Source organism: Tympanuchus pallidicinctus, unplaced genomic scaffold, assembly GCF_026119805.1.
Source record: "Tympanuchus pallidicinctus isolate F22 unplaced genomic scaffold, pur_lepc_1.0 scaffold11, whole genome shotgun sequence".
Taxonomy (NCBI): domain Eukaryota; kingdom Metazoa; phylum Chordata; class Aves; order Galliformes; family Phasianidae; genus Tympanuchus; species Tympanuchus pallidicinctus.
Window position 1 is genome coordinate 17,423,194 of NW_026294627.1, and position 16,302 is coordinate 17,439,495.

The window sequence follows — 16,302 nt, forward strand, 5'->3', positions numbered from 1 at the left end:
CAACTCCATGAAATCTGGTTAGCGTTACAGGGAGGAGTAGCCTGAGCAGTTCGGGCTACTTTCAGTCAGCCTGCTTTGGACACTTTTCTCCAAGCAATAAAACCAGCACAGTAAGGAACTGACTTTGCCTTTGTGGGCATGAAACTGCTGTAATTGATCCTGCATGTCCAATATCATCAGGGGATTTCTTCTGCTCTGTGATCCTTGGCTGAAGATCATTTTGATAAAGCATGCAGTAGCTTTGCCATCATGCAGAAACAAAGATGCTGGTTGTTTTTCAGTCATCCTATCATACTCAAATCTTGGGAAAGCAGGAAGAGAACATTAAAACACACTAGTGTGTCAATGGGAATCATCCGTACACATTGCAGAGACGCGTGAAAGAGTAATGTTTCTTGCAGGAATTAGCAATTTATACCAGAGTGGGTATTTATGGCCTCAGTGAAGGTGCTGCTCCAGCTGAGTGGCTGTAACGTGTGCTCTGTGGCTGCTGAGCTTTTTTTCCCTCTCTTACTCACATTGCTCTGGGAGAATGATGATAATGTCAGTGCCTTCAGGTGTCTGCTGTGCAAAGCTGTTGGCAGGGAGAGAAATCAAAAACTGCCCAAGTCTCCAAAGCATCATGGATTTATTGCATGTGTTAAGCTCAAAATGTTGTTATGGGCACAAAGGAAATGCACTTCACATGCAGAACTAAAACTCAGTTGCTTGCATAATTCAAAGCCAAATGATCTAATCAAAGAACTATTACTATTCTTGATCTAAGTATTGCGAAGAAAGGAAAAAAAATAATACGCAGAATGCTACTGTAGAAAATATTTCAATAATAATAACAGCTAAAATTGTTATATCTAGTCCTAGTACACAGTCCAGGTTTTGCAGCCCATCTCACTACCCTCATAGGTGCTAAGACATCTTCAGTTGTGAGTTCCTTGCTTTGTTGATGGTTCCTTCCTCCTCAGTGACCCCCTAGGGTCACTTCTCTATGTGAACTTATTTCACACCTTGCTTTGCCAGGCTACCTTATAACCAATTTTTATAGGTAGTACCTCTCATTTGTATTAAATACCTGTTCTTTGCTCTGTTTTCCACCCCTGAAACATGCTTTGTTCAGCTTCGATGATTTCATTTCTTTGCCTGATCACTTTGTGTTGTTTACAGCTCTGGGCTCTGCTATTTTAGCCCTCATTCTTTTTTCTTATAATCCCATGCCTACACATTGTGTCCTTTTTTTCAGGGTTTCTACTATCATGCCCAGCTTGCATTCCACTACAGAACTTCATTAAGGGAGTTGTAAATATTTTGTTCTTCATAGAATGGCCATTTGTTGCTACTGTCAATGTAAACATGATGGTTATACTATGCAAAAATAAGCAAAATGAAACAGGAACACCCATCTGGCCATTTGAAAAACTGTGATACAGCCAAACAGGCTAAATAACAAAGCTCTAGGCAAGTGAAGGCAAGTTCAGACCAGCCTGATGAACCTCAGTCCTAGACCTCAAAAACTCAGCAGAAAGCCTACAGCCCAGTGTGAGCAGCAGCCATGCTATATTTACAGGGCTATGGGGCTACAAGTTCAAGTACTTAATACCTCAGAGCCTCTCAGGAAAGCTTAGCACATGCAGATTTTGGCTAGTGTAGAAAGGGCATAAAGCTGAGCTACTTAGACATCATCACTCTTTTGCTTTGTTGGCCTCCCCACAGCAAAAGCTCGCCAGGGAGACCATTTAGGTGTACATATAGTTGCATACCACATATATGCTTATAATAACAGCAAACTAGCAGTTAACAAGAAAGAATCTGATGGTCAGGTATTAAAGAAAACAGATAATATTTCTAAGATGAAAATGCGTTATGATTTATAAAAGATCTAAGGAAGAAGAAACAGGAAAGCTGAAGGTGTATAAAAGCCCAGGAAATGAGGTTTTCTAAAAGACAAAGTAGCTAAGGAACACAAATGAGAAAATGTTATTATCTTTTCATCCATTGATTTGCATTTCTGGAGCAGCTAGCTCAAAAATTTCTCCATGCTAGGATGTAGGAGAAGGACAGAAAAGGCATCAAAGGCCATTATTGCTCTCAAAGTGGAAATACAAGCACCCAGGGGGTCTAGCCAACAGAATAGTTAATAAAGAAGGAAAGGTCTCCAGGACAGACTCAAAGAACCTGGGTCAAGCAAGCCTTCTGCAGAGAAAAAGTTTCTTCTGCACAGAAATGGCAGCAAAGGGGCTTAGAAAGATTCTCATCCAAATACAGCATTTTAAATTTCACTGGAACTTCAGCACTGAAAAAGGCTCGTGGGAAGCTCTGGCAATTTGCACTAGAACTGTGGATCTGATCTTTAATTCAGGTTCCCTTGTCTCATTAAAACACCACACTTTGAGGGCTGGCTGGAACATGAGTATTTTCTTTTGTCAGCCATGTAATGCAGGTACGTGAGTGACAGAATGGGTTATGCTTCAAGAGAGCTGTGCTGGCAAAGCAGACATTGCCGATTGCTGCGGGACCAGCACAGGTTTCAGGAGATGGCAGTTCTCTGTGCTGCACCCAAGAGTTGGACCTTATGTCAATACTTCATGCCAGAAAAGTTGGACAAGTTTTCAGGCACAGCTGGGCAAGAGCACCTTGTGCTTCTGCCTTTGGTATCCTGTGGCACAGCCAAGCCATGCCTGTGGGGGTGGAAAGAGAAGCTCTATTCAGCTCTTTCTAAAGAATGCTGGCAAGGAAAAGGAACTTTGGCTGGTGGAGAGCAGGGCACCCTTCTGAAGACAAAAATAAGTACTGAAAGGGAAGGTAATTATAAAGCTAAAGCAGCAGGAGTAATCTGGGTCTGTGTTGTGCCTTCTTGGAAAATTTTCAAAGCCTTTTTAAGCAGTTGGCATAAAGAGTTCTTATGGATATAAAAATCCCTTTTGAGAATCATCTCCCATTTTCATTTTCAGAATTCATTCTTTTAATAGGAATATTGTACCCATTGAAAATGCAGGCTTGCTTGCTGGCCTGAGAGAACAGAGCTCAGACTAAGCAATGTCAGTAGGTGTCTCTGCGTTATTCCTGCCCCATGTTTATCACAACCCTGCCTTGAAGAGAAGCCTCCTAGAGAGAAAAAGCAGAGCAGTTTGTAAGGCTGTTCCTTTGCCTTTCTGCTGACTATGTATGAAATGAATTATGGCTGTTGTAGTGCCTCTGATTGTGGTATTTGTTCAGAAGGAGCTGCACAGGGTCAATAAGCTAATTTAACACTGATGCAATAAAGCTAGATGACTATCATTTCTGGCTGGATTTAAGCCAGCAACCATGACCATGATGCAGGGCATTTCTCACTAGCACTTCAGTGTATGTTACAAGTTTCTGCTCTGCTGAAGCGAACGGGAGCTCAGCATGTAATAGATTTAAGCATATATATAAGTACTTCAAAAAATGCAGTTCTACCCATCGAAGACTAAAAGCTTCCTCTATGCCTTCCTTTATGCTCTGCACAGCTTTGAAGCTGGAAAGTCATCTTCATGAACCATCACTAGAACTATCTACTATCAGACTAAGTTGCGCTCAGCACTGTCCAGGCTGCTGCCACAAGATGTGCACAGGTTTTCCCTCTGCTGCAGCAGTCCCAGAGTGCTAAGCTGATTTCTGAGACAGCTGAAAGTAAATTAGAGCAGGCCTGAGGCTTCTCTACTCAACTTCAGTGCTCCTACTGGCTAGCTAGGCTCCTTTTCTTGCCAATGGATAAAGAGTAGGACATGAAGTTTGACTTCTACTCTGGCTCAGTTTTGGGAGCTGCTGGTGTCTTCTCCACTCCCAATGGAAGTATAACCAGACATGCTAATTAACTGAGCTGCCTAAAATCACTGACATGAGCATTTCTCCTGTGTTCCTATATGTGCTCCTGTGCCAAGCCCAGCTTGAGTAATCAGTGCTTCTGTATTCCACCAGCAGTCTTTTAAGCTTTTCAATATCTCCTTTTGAATGTAATGTCTTTTTTTGTACTACTAACATGAGTGCATAATTCAATGTGTATGTTTTGGTAGTGGGAATCCATGAGAATGCCAAGCAAATCAATGAAGACTTAGCACATCTAAGTCTTTCCACACACGATGCCAAGAGGCATTTATGTATACCCTTTTATAGGGAGGAAGAAAAAAAAAAAAGAGAAAAACTGTTTTTTATATATATACATAATAAAATTTGATTTGAGAGGAAGAGTTTGCATCTGAATTGCATGAAATCTATTAAAATTTTGGCCTTCTTTAGACTAATAGGATTATGCCATTCCTGAACTGATTGTTTCCAAGCAACGATGCAGATTCTAGTTTGTGTTTGCTTATCTTTTTGGTTTGCTGCTATAGCAGAGAAGCTTCCAAAGATAGTCCCCAAACTGATGCTATCAGATGTTATACATAATTTCAGGACTATAGCACTGTTTAGAAAAAAAAAGTTGCATTTATTCTTCCTTTGGGAATTGACCTAAAAGAACACATTGGGGCTTATTTAAAGTTACAAGCAAATGATTATTATTATTTTAAATAAAGGAAGTTACCTAAGCTGCCATCAGACTGCCGTGCTTCAATATGTCATTTTCATTTGGATACAAAAACTTTGCTTCAGTCAAGGAGAATTGCTCTTTCTGAGGAATAAATCCTGAACTGTAGCTATTAAAAGGGCTGCAGATCTTCAGGAACCACAGTTCAGCTATGTTCTTCAAATGTTTTCATGCATGGCTGTCTAAAAGGCCAAATCTCCTCTGCTTTACTAATTGAAATTTCCCTTCATGTATTATAAAGAAATGTGTGGCTTGTGCAATAAATAATAAATAGCCAGCTGCAAATGACATTGCTATTTTATATTCAGAACCATCCAAATTGTGTGGAGATTTTGAAAAGTGCATTAAGGGTATTTTCTCTCTTTCCTGGCTGCTTTTGGATTTTATGACCCCATGGAATAAATATGATTTAGGAGCCAGTGTCTACTATTTTGGCTTTCAAAAAGGTTTCCTAAAGAGCTCAGTTGCTAAATGTCATTAATGCATTTTATGTTAGAGTAGGAAAATTGTACATTTATACATATTTCAATATGAAGAAAGGGTTTTATAAAGTTCTCTGTCATCTACATAAAAAATAAAATGCAGCTCTGTGTATGTCTTCATTTCCATAGAAGAAACCTGATCACCTCAGAAGAGAAATACGTCAGCTATGTAGTGGTGCAAAGCAACAAGACACAGAGTTTAGAAGTGGAAGTGAAAACACTATTATCGGTAGAAATTTTAGAAGGAGATCATTGTAGCAAAATGAGATTACCCAACTGAGTGGAGTTCTGTGGTTTATATTTATGCATGCGTAAAGTGCTTTCAGATTATTAATAACCAGCTTAATTGCTTATACTCATAGTAACACTTCAGGCAGAGCACAAAGCACTGCAATGATCTGTCACTCCATTTATTGTGTTACTGGCTGTAAGATCTGCTGCATTAGGCTAGCTTGGAGACTTGTGGTTAGTGAGCAGGCAAATGCAACCCCATTACTATTCACATCGTGGTATTACCAGAGATGTAATGAGGGATCGGAGCCCTGGTGAGCCAGATGCTGAACAATTCTTAAAATGGACAGCTTTCCCTTTCAGACTTCATAATTTAATTATATCATAGGAATAAAAAGTAGAGCAGAAATGGAGGGCTATATTATAAGAGTTGTGACATTTCATATAATAAACACCAGTGAGAGTCCATCATATGCCTACACCTTTCACAAGACCACTACTTGTGGAAATCAAAATATCTTGTTTATATATTGAAGACAGACAAATTCTTTGCTTTTGTACATCAGCAACAGCTGAAGATCTGCTGAGATTCTACCTCTCAGAGCTTGGATGCCCAATGAGTTGCAGTCAAGATAAGTAAAACATAAGAGATCTGAAAATATCACGTAGGATTTGATGGCTTTCACTCCAGTTTGGCTCCCCAATTTTTTTAAAGAAGTGAGGCAGTGAGGAAAACATAGGTGTGCTTTAACATTTTTCATTCCTGATTTAATGTTTGTGCACAACAACTAAAAGTGTGGGGGAGAATGAAGCAGAGATTGATGTAAGGAGAGTAAGGCCAAGATGAAGACTTTTAAAGGACTTTCGAAAGGTTTATGAGCAAAGATGGAGGGTGTCCCAAGGGAAATTAGCAGTGCAATGACACCTAATGCCTGACTGTCTTTGGAGACTATTTCTTGCATTTGTTTAAGCCAGTTTTGTCACTGTCTTGAGCCTGAGGATGGCAATTCCCATGCCAAAAAACGATTTGATATTTACATGCAAAATTCCATTGTTTCTCAAAGGAGTGATACCATATTCAGAACAGTAAAATAAACTATAATTTGACAATTAAAGGGAAAAAAAATGCAGTGAAAAATAAGGTAGGAAAAATGTAAAACTTAAAAATTAGTTTAAAATCATCAAGCTTGACTTCTTTAGCTCTGGTGTAGATCTGGAAAAAGAAACCAGTAATAGTGAGAGAACTGTCTGAATATAAAGCAATTGAACAAAGAAAAAAAATGGACTGATGTTCTTCCCCTTGGAAAGACAGTAGGTTTTAGAAACTGGTTGCTTTGAATGGTCCAGAACTGGTTTTATTTTGTACATGACATTGGCTGATGCTTCATATCTTGACAGGGTGCACACTCCTCTATTGGTCTATTGGTCTCTTTTGTTTTTATTTACTTTCATTCATGCTGAGGTTGCCTCTGTTCTCCCCCCTTGCAAAACTGCCAGCTGCGAGATGTGCAGCATTATAGGAAAAAAAAAAAACAACAACCCACAACCATTTTCAAATTGACCTTTTCAAAAGGCATGACGAGATAGGGAAAATAAAACAGAGGCTTAGCCGTAAAACAAATGCAGTAAATGAAGAAGTGTCATAAAGCCCGCTGCCCTTCACGGCCGGCTCTGACTCAGCCTGAGCGCCCCGGTTGGCAGCGGGGGGGAGAGAAGCAGCGGGGCCCACCTGGCCCAGGCCTCGACGGTAGAGTTGGGAAAGCTTTCACTCAATAAATGCCCCCAAGGCAACCCCGTGGGATCGCCGCCCGCGGGGACAGCAGGGCCGCCGGCCGCGCTCCCTCCCCGCCGTCCTGGGTGGCGTGCCCTGTCCATGGTGCTGAGCGGCGGCCGCGTAGAGCGGAGCGGGCGGGAGACAGCGGGCTGCGCCCTTCGCGCCCGTCCCACGCTGGGCTTCGTGGTCAGCAGAGGAATATCGAGAGGAGTGTTTTCCTTCAGGTTGCATACGCACAAACCCCGAATCGCTGCTACGCGAACTGTGCAACAGATGTTTTCCAGCCTGGATTTTCCTCTTTTAGCCACTCTAAGAAGCCAGGGAGATTAATTAAAGCCAGAGTTGCCGTAGGTGAATTGCTCTTCACGTGTTTGCAAGGTCTATCTCGTTGCTCCTGTTTATATCTTCATCGGTTGTTTACACAGGATGGATGATTAAATCAGCACTCTGGAAATGGCTTCTGCTTTCATTTATTTACATTTACTTTTAATTTTTAGGATAACAGCAGAAATAATGAGAAACAGCGGGGAACAGGAAACCGATTGAGATTGATCGTTTTGTGCAGTCAGCTTGTGATGACCTTTGGGGAAAGTGGGCATTTAATTTTTACTGATGTTGTAAAGGCACAGACAAAGTCCTGACCTTTCTGATCCAGGGTGACCACTATGAGCATCCCACTGAGAATTAATTACAATTGCCTGGAGCTGCTCCAAGAAGCCTTTATTAGAGTACTATAAATGTGGTAAAAGCGATCAGTATGTCTGGGAGAAGCTATTCCATGTGCCTGCTGTGATATCTAAAAGAAGCTCAGACTTGTCAGCTTGTTGTTTTGTTTTGCTGTTCATTAATAAGACTGAAACTGGAAAGACAGCATTAGAACCCCAGGGCGAGTGTTTCCTATCATTCTACTCTTCACACAGATACTTTTGTATTAGATTAAAGCACAGTAGATACAAATAGGCAGTACAAAAATCAAATATCCCCCCAAGAGAGAAGACACAGTGCAGCTCTCTACTGTACAAAGCAGAATACAGCAGCTTCTTCTACTAGCTTCCTAGCAATGAGAAGTGGAAGTGAACCAAGAGTGCCACACAAAACTCTGAACAAGGAAGTATTTAAATTCAAGGTATGCTACAATGCTGTTGTATTTCAAGAACCAGCAGAAAGTCAGGGCTATTAGTCACATGGGAATTTGCATTCCTTTCCCCCAGAGATCAGTCTAAAAATGGAAAATAAGATGCTCGTAGAAACTTTAGGAAGAAGTATATCATACAGGATGCAATGATTTTGTCAGATACTTTGCCAAAAGGATTGGAATTCAATAAGAAGGTTTAAATAAGAATTGTAAAACCATCTACATTTGTTTTGGAGGAGGATTTAATTGGGAATGATGATGAAAAATCCAGAAGTAGATTAACCTAAAATGGAAAGGGCAGCCAAGTTACAGCAGATGTCTTTTTATTGTACTTTAAGTGCTTTATAATAGGGAAAATATGCTATGTAATCACAGTTGTTACTAAACTGTCTTTTTTGGGGGGGTGAGGAAACGGGGAGTTGGAGGGGAGAAGGAAGGAGGGATAAGGTTTCCAATGAGGCACTGGTTGAAAAAGCAGAATCAAAAAGACATAGCTGCAGACAGTCTGTATTGAACTGTTTTTATTACAGAGTTCCGGAGTTTGGTTTGATGTATGGTAGGAAAGACAGCTGCCTCTGATTCCAGCTAAAACCCAGTGAGCAAACAGCCTCTATTTCTCCCTTCCACCTTGCCTTCTCAAGCATCTACATTTCATAAGGGCTCTGTCACTCTCTCTCACAAAGCTTTCCAGTAACCCTTGCTGTGGGTTCACTGAGATCTCTTTATTCCGACAGGTTTTTGTTCTAACTTGCTGTGATTGCTTTTCTTTCTCTCCTGTGTCAGTGAAGAGATCCTCCTTTAATGCTGTTATCCAAATAATAGATTTTCCTACACATGAAAAGCTGATGTTAAGATTTAATCAAAATTTCCCCTTCATTCCCTTAAAAAAAATATTCTACCCAAAATGAGGCTGAGGGGTGAGGAAGTGAAAGATAGTAGAAGAGACAGGCTATCCTATAAGACATATGCTCAACTTCCCAGCAAGGCTTAATTACGATTGGAAGTTTGCACTTCTGTTCCCTTTGACAAACCAAGCGCTGTGCTGTGCAATGCTCTTGCATATTACAGTTTGTGTGCACACAGGTAAGATCTGCTTGTGTAGTATGGCAATTTTACATTACATTAATTGTGTATGAGAACGGAGACTGTAGATTTCTCCTCTGAAGATTGTAAGCATACACTCGCATTCCAGGCAGAGTGAAGAACAACAGAAAATGCTCACTTTCATGCTCCTTTAATATAGGTTTAGTCCTGCAAGTAATTGAGCTTACTGAACCAGGAGGTACAGGCGGAACTTCTAAATCTACACATTCTCAGCCAAAAGGCCCTAAGATAACACTAGGACAAGAGATTTTTTCTATTGGCAGTACCAAATGTATGACTGACATTTGAGGAGACTCACACCTCCTGCTCTGTGGGTACACGAGTGTGATTGACAATGAGAGGCTTCAGATAGAACATGCAAGATGGAGACTTAATGTGGTGCTTTCCTCTCAGCTCTGCATAATGAAATGTGCCATCGTGTTTCGAGGAAGAGAATTATTTTCCTCACTTTCTAAAGTAAAACTTGCTTGAAGTACACCAGTGTCAACCAAAGAACAAAATCTACAGAATTTAAATGCCAAAACTATATGCGTAAGGACAATTACAGAATAAGTGTAATAAAACAAATCCAAGAAATGTGACATTTTGAATTTCATTAGAAAGAAATATTGCTGTTTTCAAGATTAAAAACGTGTCTACTTGTGAAAATAAGCCTTTCTTTCCTGTTTTCAAGCTCTACGTTTTAAACATCTGCTGCATCTCAACTTAGCTAATTTCAGTAACATTCCACACCATTAGGTAAGCTTATTGTAAGAAAAGAAGTACTAATTAAACTGTCATGATAATTAAACAGTTTAGTTTTATATTTATTTACAAAAAAAAAAAAAAAATCTCCACTGACATATTAATTATGCATAAAGTTTTGCCTTGTAAAAAAAGTTGGTTGGTTTTCAAATACACATCTCATCTCTATTTATTTTTAGAAAGCTCCTCTTTCAAACTGACAGCATTTCAACTATTTTAGTACTTTGACAGAGATCTAAATTTCCCTCTGATTATTTTTTCAGTATTAACACCAGGTGGCTTTTCTTTCCTTTGTAATGAGAATACAGCTACTTGTTACTTCTGAAGCAGCAAAAAGCTTCACTTTTAATCTTGGTCTCCATTCAGCCTTGCCCTACTCAAGTCACCTTCTTTTCCCAGAGGACTGCTCAGAAGATGAGTTCAGTCTATAACTCTCTGTATATCTGGAGCTCTGCCAAGGAACAAAACCTTTGGAGGGCTTATGGTAGAAAAATATTCTTAGAGCAATACAGCTCTTTGAGGGGAGTAAGGTGAATATTAAAACCTCCTGAAGACTGCTAATGTTCCAGTCTATCACAACAAATAGAACTGGCCAGTCTTTGCAGTGATAATATCATACTCATGATGTCAATGAACTCATTGCTCATCTTCAGGCTAACACTTCCAAGGAATGCAACATTGCCAGATATGTTACTGAGTGATACTAAGAAAGCCTAGGAAAGTGATAATCTGTCACAGAATCATAAATGGCCTGGGTTGAAAAGGACCACAATGATTATCTAGTTTCCAACCCCCCTGCTATGTGCAGGGTCGCCAACCACCAGACCAGGCTGCTCAGAGCCACATCCAGCCTGGACTTGAATGCCTCCAGGGATGGAGCATCCACAATTTGCAGTATTAGAGATGAAAGGAGGCATCCTAGTTTGAGTAAAGGTGATACAGTCATGCAAGCAAACACTCAAAGTCAAATTACTGCGTGCTCAAAATCTAAGAATCTTACGATCTTACGTGTGCAGTTTTTGCCTGCTGGTGTCCAAGATGGCCAGCTTTCACTGACAATTCTGAAACATCCTTTTGTGTCTCTTACACAAAAAATGTTGTATACTAGGTACAAGAGATATTTAATGAACATGAACATAAATTAAGGAAATGTTTTACTTCACTTGCTTAGAAGATGCTGGTATTTTTTTATTTTTTTTTTGCTAAGTGATATAAGCAAGGTGGAGAAAACCTTGTTGAATGATCCTTTTAAGATGCTGGAGAAGACTGTTTGGAAAGAAACAAACACAGAGCAATTATCAAAGGTCACAAAACTTTTAGGAAACTGTTGGCTGAATTTCTCAAAGAATATGTCCTGAGTTTGGTAATGTTTTATATTTTTGTCAGTGTCCTGGATGATGGAACAGAAAGAATACTTACATATTTGCAAATGTCTCAAATCTAGTGGCAATCTAAATGGTTTCGATAAATGGAACAACTGGTCCAAAAAAAAAAAAAAAGAAAAAAAAAGGATGAACTTCAAAAAAGAAAATGCAAGGTCTGCATTTAATCTGGAAAAGCTGAGTGCATTAACACAAGATGAGAAACAGCTGACTAGGTACAAGTTTTGCTGAAAAATACGTTGAGGTTACAGTGACTCATAAGTTGAACATGTATCAACAATGTCACACTATTTCAGCAAAAGCAAAACATGCGGCATTGGTACTGAGTGATGCATGTTCAGTTCTGTGCAATGAACTTCAGCAAATGTGGAGGCAAAAGAAAGAAAGGAAAGTGACCAGGGAACTAGAAAACATGTCCTGTGCGGCAGAGCTGAAAGGAGCTAGGGATTTAATTTATTGAATGAATGACTGGAGACACATGAGAAGCCTTCAAGTAATCAAAGATTATAATTTCTTGTCAAAGCCCACTGTGAATAGAACAAGAAAAGAATGTGCTAAAATTATTACAGGGAAAAATCATGTTACTAAAAACTTTCTGACTGTAAAAACTAGGCAAGAAGGCAGGAGGAAATTGTGAAATCTGCTCTTTAGGTTAAATACTGTAGTCTTGTCACAGGAGGGTGGATCAAGATATCATTTTGCTCCACTTTCTGTGTCTGTGTCACCAAACTCCTTGTTTAATTTCATTGTGAACTTTATTATTTGTAGTTAATTCATACATATTTTTGAGAGGTTGTCACAATAAAAATCCATCTCACCTTGTTCAGATCTATGCACTTGATTTTCTTCTGGTGTTCCCCTATTGTTACCTCCATAACTCAATTATTTTTATCTCATCTTCTTCCACACTGGAACCCTGGATATTAAGTTAACTGGGAATGGGGAGCTGAAGAACGCATGCCAACTGGAAGAGCCCCTCGGGAAGGCACTGGGAGGAAAGGAGCAGGGTTAACTGCAACCTTATTTCAGTCCTTCACAGTATAACAGAAAATAACAATATATATCACAGTGCATATGTCATAGGACCCTGTTTGCCTGGGGAAACATTCAGGAGTGTTTTGTGTTAGCTGTTGTGCAAGCTTATACACGCATTTAGTCCTTGTCATGAAAAGAAGGTAATCTAAGAGTGGGTTTATAAATGGCTGTGCTTGTTTTGAATTTGGTTCCTATGAGGTCAGCAATGAAGGTGTTACCATGATTTTTTTTTTTCCTTTTTTTTTCTGGTGAGTTAAACATACTTGCATGGTTGAAAGACTGGTATTGTATTTAATCTTTCTTTCTTTTTTCTTTTTTTTTTTCCATTTGTATTCACCGCTATGACATTTCAAGTTCTTGAACAGTTCTTGACTCAGGATCTGAAGTTCTGTTGGATAAACCAAGGTATCCCTAACAGTGTAGTTCCCAACTGCACCTTTCCATGGCTCCTGTTCTGACCCACAAAACAAGGTAATACTGTAGTTTCTGACTCCCTTGACAGAGAATTTCATTAGCACTATCAATTCCAAAGTCTTAAGCAGGGAAGAGGAAAAAAAAAGAAAAATTAAGATAAATGTAAACCTTGTGATAATATGAGATACTCTCTGTATGCATCAAGAGTTGCTACAGATGTTGCATGGAAAATAAGGAACAAAAGAGTACTTTGAAACTTGCTTATTTTGAAGGGGTCAGCTTCCACGTGTCGCGCCTCTGTATCAGAAGCAATACACACAGGTTCAAATATAGGACAAAGGCACTCGATGGTCAGAGAGCTCCTGTTTATGCTCTGGCTGTATCTAACTGTCCCTCTGATTTCGTCAAAGAGAAAGATGTTAGCAGAGTAAAACACTGACTGATGCCCTGACTCATTTGTGTGCTTCTGTGAACTAGAAGAGAGATTTCTAAAGGCACGTGGGGGAGTTAAATGAGAAACTTGCTGAAAGTAAATGGAAAATGGATGATTGCAGACCTGTTGGTAAATTTTACCCATGATACTACAAGAAAAACAAATCAGATGGAGTGAGGCTACTAATATCTATCGGACATCGGGCCGGGAGCAATCAAACATAGCTGTCATAAATCTTCCAATATCCATGTCTTTTTATGGGATCAATAGAGTGAGAAAGCAGCTAGGGACTTCCTAAAACCCAGCTGCATAAATCCTCTGACAGCAGGCAGCATGCTGCTATTCCTTACACCTTCATTTGTTATCTGGAAGAGCTGATTTTTACCCAGTAAGAGATTTTTTTTTTGCCTTTGATGCTATACCTCCGTTATGATTGGTGATGATAACACAACAACTTCAGGGAAAGATGGCTGGGTCTGCAAAAAGCATCATACATCAATAGTGAATCCAGACAGGAAAAACAGAATTTAGTTCATCCTTAGCTTGTTGAAAAAGTGTTCTGTTCAGCACACTTTGAAACAGCTATTAGGGATTTGTGAGTTTCCCTTCCCTTCTCTTATTTCGGATTGGACATTCACACTCTTTGTTTCTTAGTTTCATCTCATTAGTCCTAACTGCATCTTGCACAGTACAGCAGCTAAATCAACAGCCTGTTACTAGTTACATCTTTTTGTATTTCATTTTTTAATCTCCAAAGAACTTGGAACTGAGTCTTCTGTGGGCTTATTTTTTAAAAGGGAGCTTATTCAACTGACAATGCCATAAAACCATTAAGAGACTGTGTCCATTCCTGCTTCACAGGATATCCTAATCCACTGCCATACCAAAGTGTCAGAGCCAGCAAATAAAAACAAGTGTTTTGCATAGCAAATAGTTCTTATGACTTACTCATAAATAGTGAGTGGACCTCACTATTAATTAGTAGAATTACAACTTTTGTTTGGTTGATGAATGTAGCTGTCTTGAAAAGTTGCTGGCCTTCCTTTTGTTCTTGTTTTCCTACATTTTTTTTTCCACAAAATCGATTATACACAGTGCCTCTTTGAACTTAGATTGAATGCTTCCTTTGAGGATCCACTTGCACCTTGCTTTCACAGACTTTGTCAGTTTCTCAGTATTCCAGAAATCGAGGTATATTAAAAGGAGAAGAAAAAAAAGCAAAATAGTTAATAGTCTCAGGAAATATTCCTGTAAAATATGAATAGAATGAAAATATCAATAATGAATGTAATATTGAGCATATGAATAACACAAGAAATATTTACACAGACTTGTCAAGGCTAAATAGTTTTGCGTTAATGGAAAAGAAATTCCATTAACAGACACACAGTAACTCATGAAGCATCTTCTGTTGTACATGGCATATATCCTCTGGCCATCCTAAATCAATTACCTCATTCACAACTTGGAGGCCCTTTCTATAGGATGGGACTGTGGCTGGAGGCAAAGCAATTTATTGCAAGAGCTGATTCAGCAAGAAACTCTTCAGGGGCCTATCAATGTTCCATTAATAATCAGAGACGCTGTACTGATTATTGGTGGCACCGTAAATCATTTGAATAACATTATTTATTTTAACATTACTCAGCAACTTGGTGTTTCCTGAAAGAGAGAAAGGTTTCCCAATCACACAATATGCTCTTTGGCAGGAAGCAACAAGAAGTACGAAACTTTCAAAAGGTTGTTTCTTCTTATGCTGCACATTTTTTTGAGTGAAATCAATTACACAAGAAGAGGAAGTCCTTACAAATCTGATTTAAGTCAGTGTGAGCACTGCTAGGAAAATTTCATGCTCACTTCCGCTAACCCATCTTGACTTTGGTCTCCAGTAACTCTGCCTTTTCATTACTCCCCGAAGCCTCATTCTGCCTTCAAATGAAATTAATAGCAGAAAGATCAATCCTGGACATCTTTTGGTGCACCAGTCCAAACCTGAATCTATTCGCTTCAGAGGGCTTTTATGCAGCATCATTTTACCTGAAAATTGTAACAGTTAGACAAAAGCTGATAGAGTAATTCCCTGCAGATAATTTTAGCACTTTTTCCTTTTTCTGTCTCAGGATGAAAACTTAGTACAGATTAAATGCAAATTGATTTGCCTTACTTGCAAATTCCAAGGCAAGGGCAAAATTGCATTAATAAAGCTCTGCCTGAGTCCCATTTTTACAAGATTTAGATATTAATAAAAAGAGCGACGGGTGCTGAAATGTCACAAATAGAGAAAAGAAAAATAAAAGCTGGGAATAAATCCAAGGGACTGGAACACGGGTGGATCAAAATAAACGCTCTTCGATATCTTCCATCACACAGGACACTTGCTTGTGTTGAAAGAGCAGAAAAAAATAACCAGTAGCGACAGGTCTGTTTGAAATTAATATATTTTTCCAAAACCTCGAGAGCTCATTTTCAATATGGAAAAAAGCTGCCACTGAACGAGCATTAATGCAGCAGCACTTTAACGATGCAAGGTCATTTAACATCGGTTTTATTTTGCGGTCTCTGAAAAGTTTCCTCTTTCCCGCTGCACGTCTTAGGGAAAACAGCCTCTTTTTTTAACGAAGTGACTTTTATCTCCTATGACCGCGTGCAAGCGAGCCCTTAGCTGAAGAAAAAGACCGTGGCTCCCTTCTTTAGCTTTGTTACTCGGTGACTCCTCTGCGTTTGCTTTGCCAGCGATCTTAACGCCGTCACCATCTGCACTACAAAGCGCAAGTAAAGCCGCACGGCTTAACGCTTTTGCCATATAACCTTCTGTGATTACATCGGCGGTTCTCAAGCTGCCGCCTCTCACCACGTTTGATCGCGGCGATTTGGGATCATTTTTCCCCACAGGGCAGCAGCTCCGAGGAGCCGCCCGTGAGCCCGACCGCCGCGTCGGAGTCGAGCAAACTTTGCGACGCCCCACACGCTCGGCTCGGGGCGGCTCCAGGCAGCCCGCGTGCAGCCGGGGTCACCCATCGGCGGC

The 16,302-nt window shown here is 39.8% G+C and overlaps 1 protein-coding gene across 1 annotated transcript in view; it reads right to left on the bottom strand.

Moving 5' to 3' along the window:
• The window catches only part of USP12 (ubiquitin specific peptidase 12), a 335,443-nt gene that overhangs the window by 77,722 nt on the left and 241,419 nt on the right, over positions 1–16,302 (bottom strand). The gene's annotated exons all lie outside the window — the stretch shown is intronic.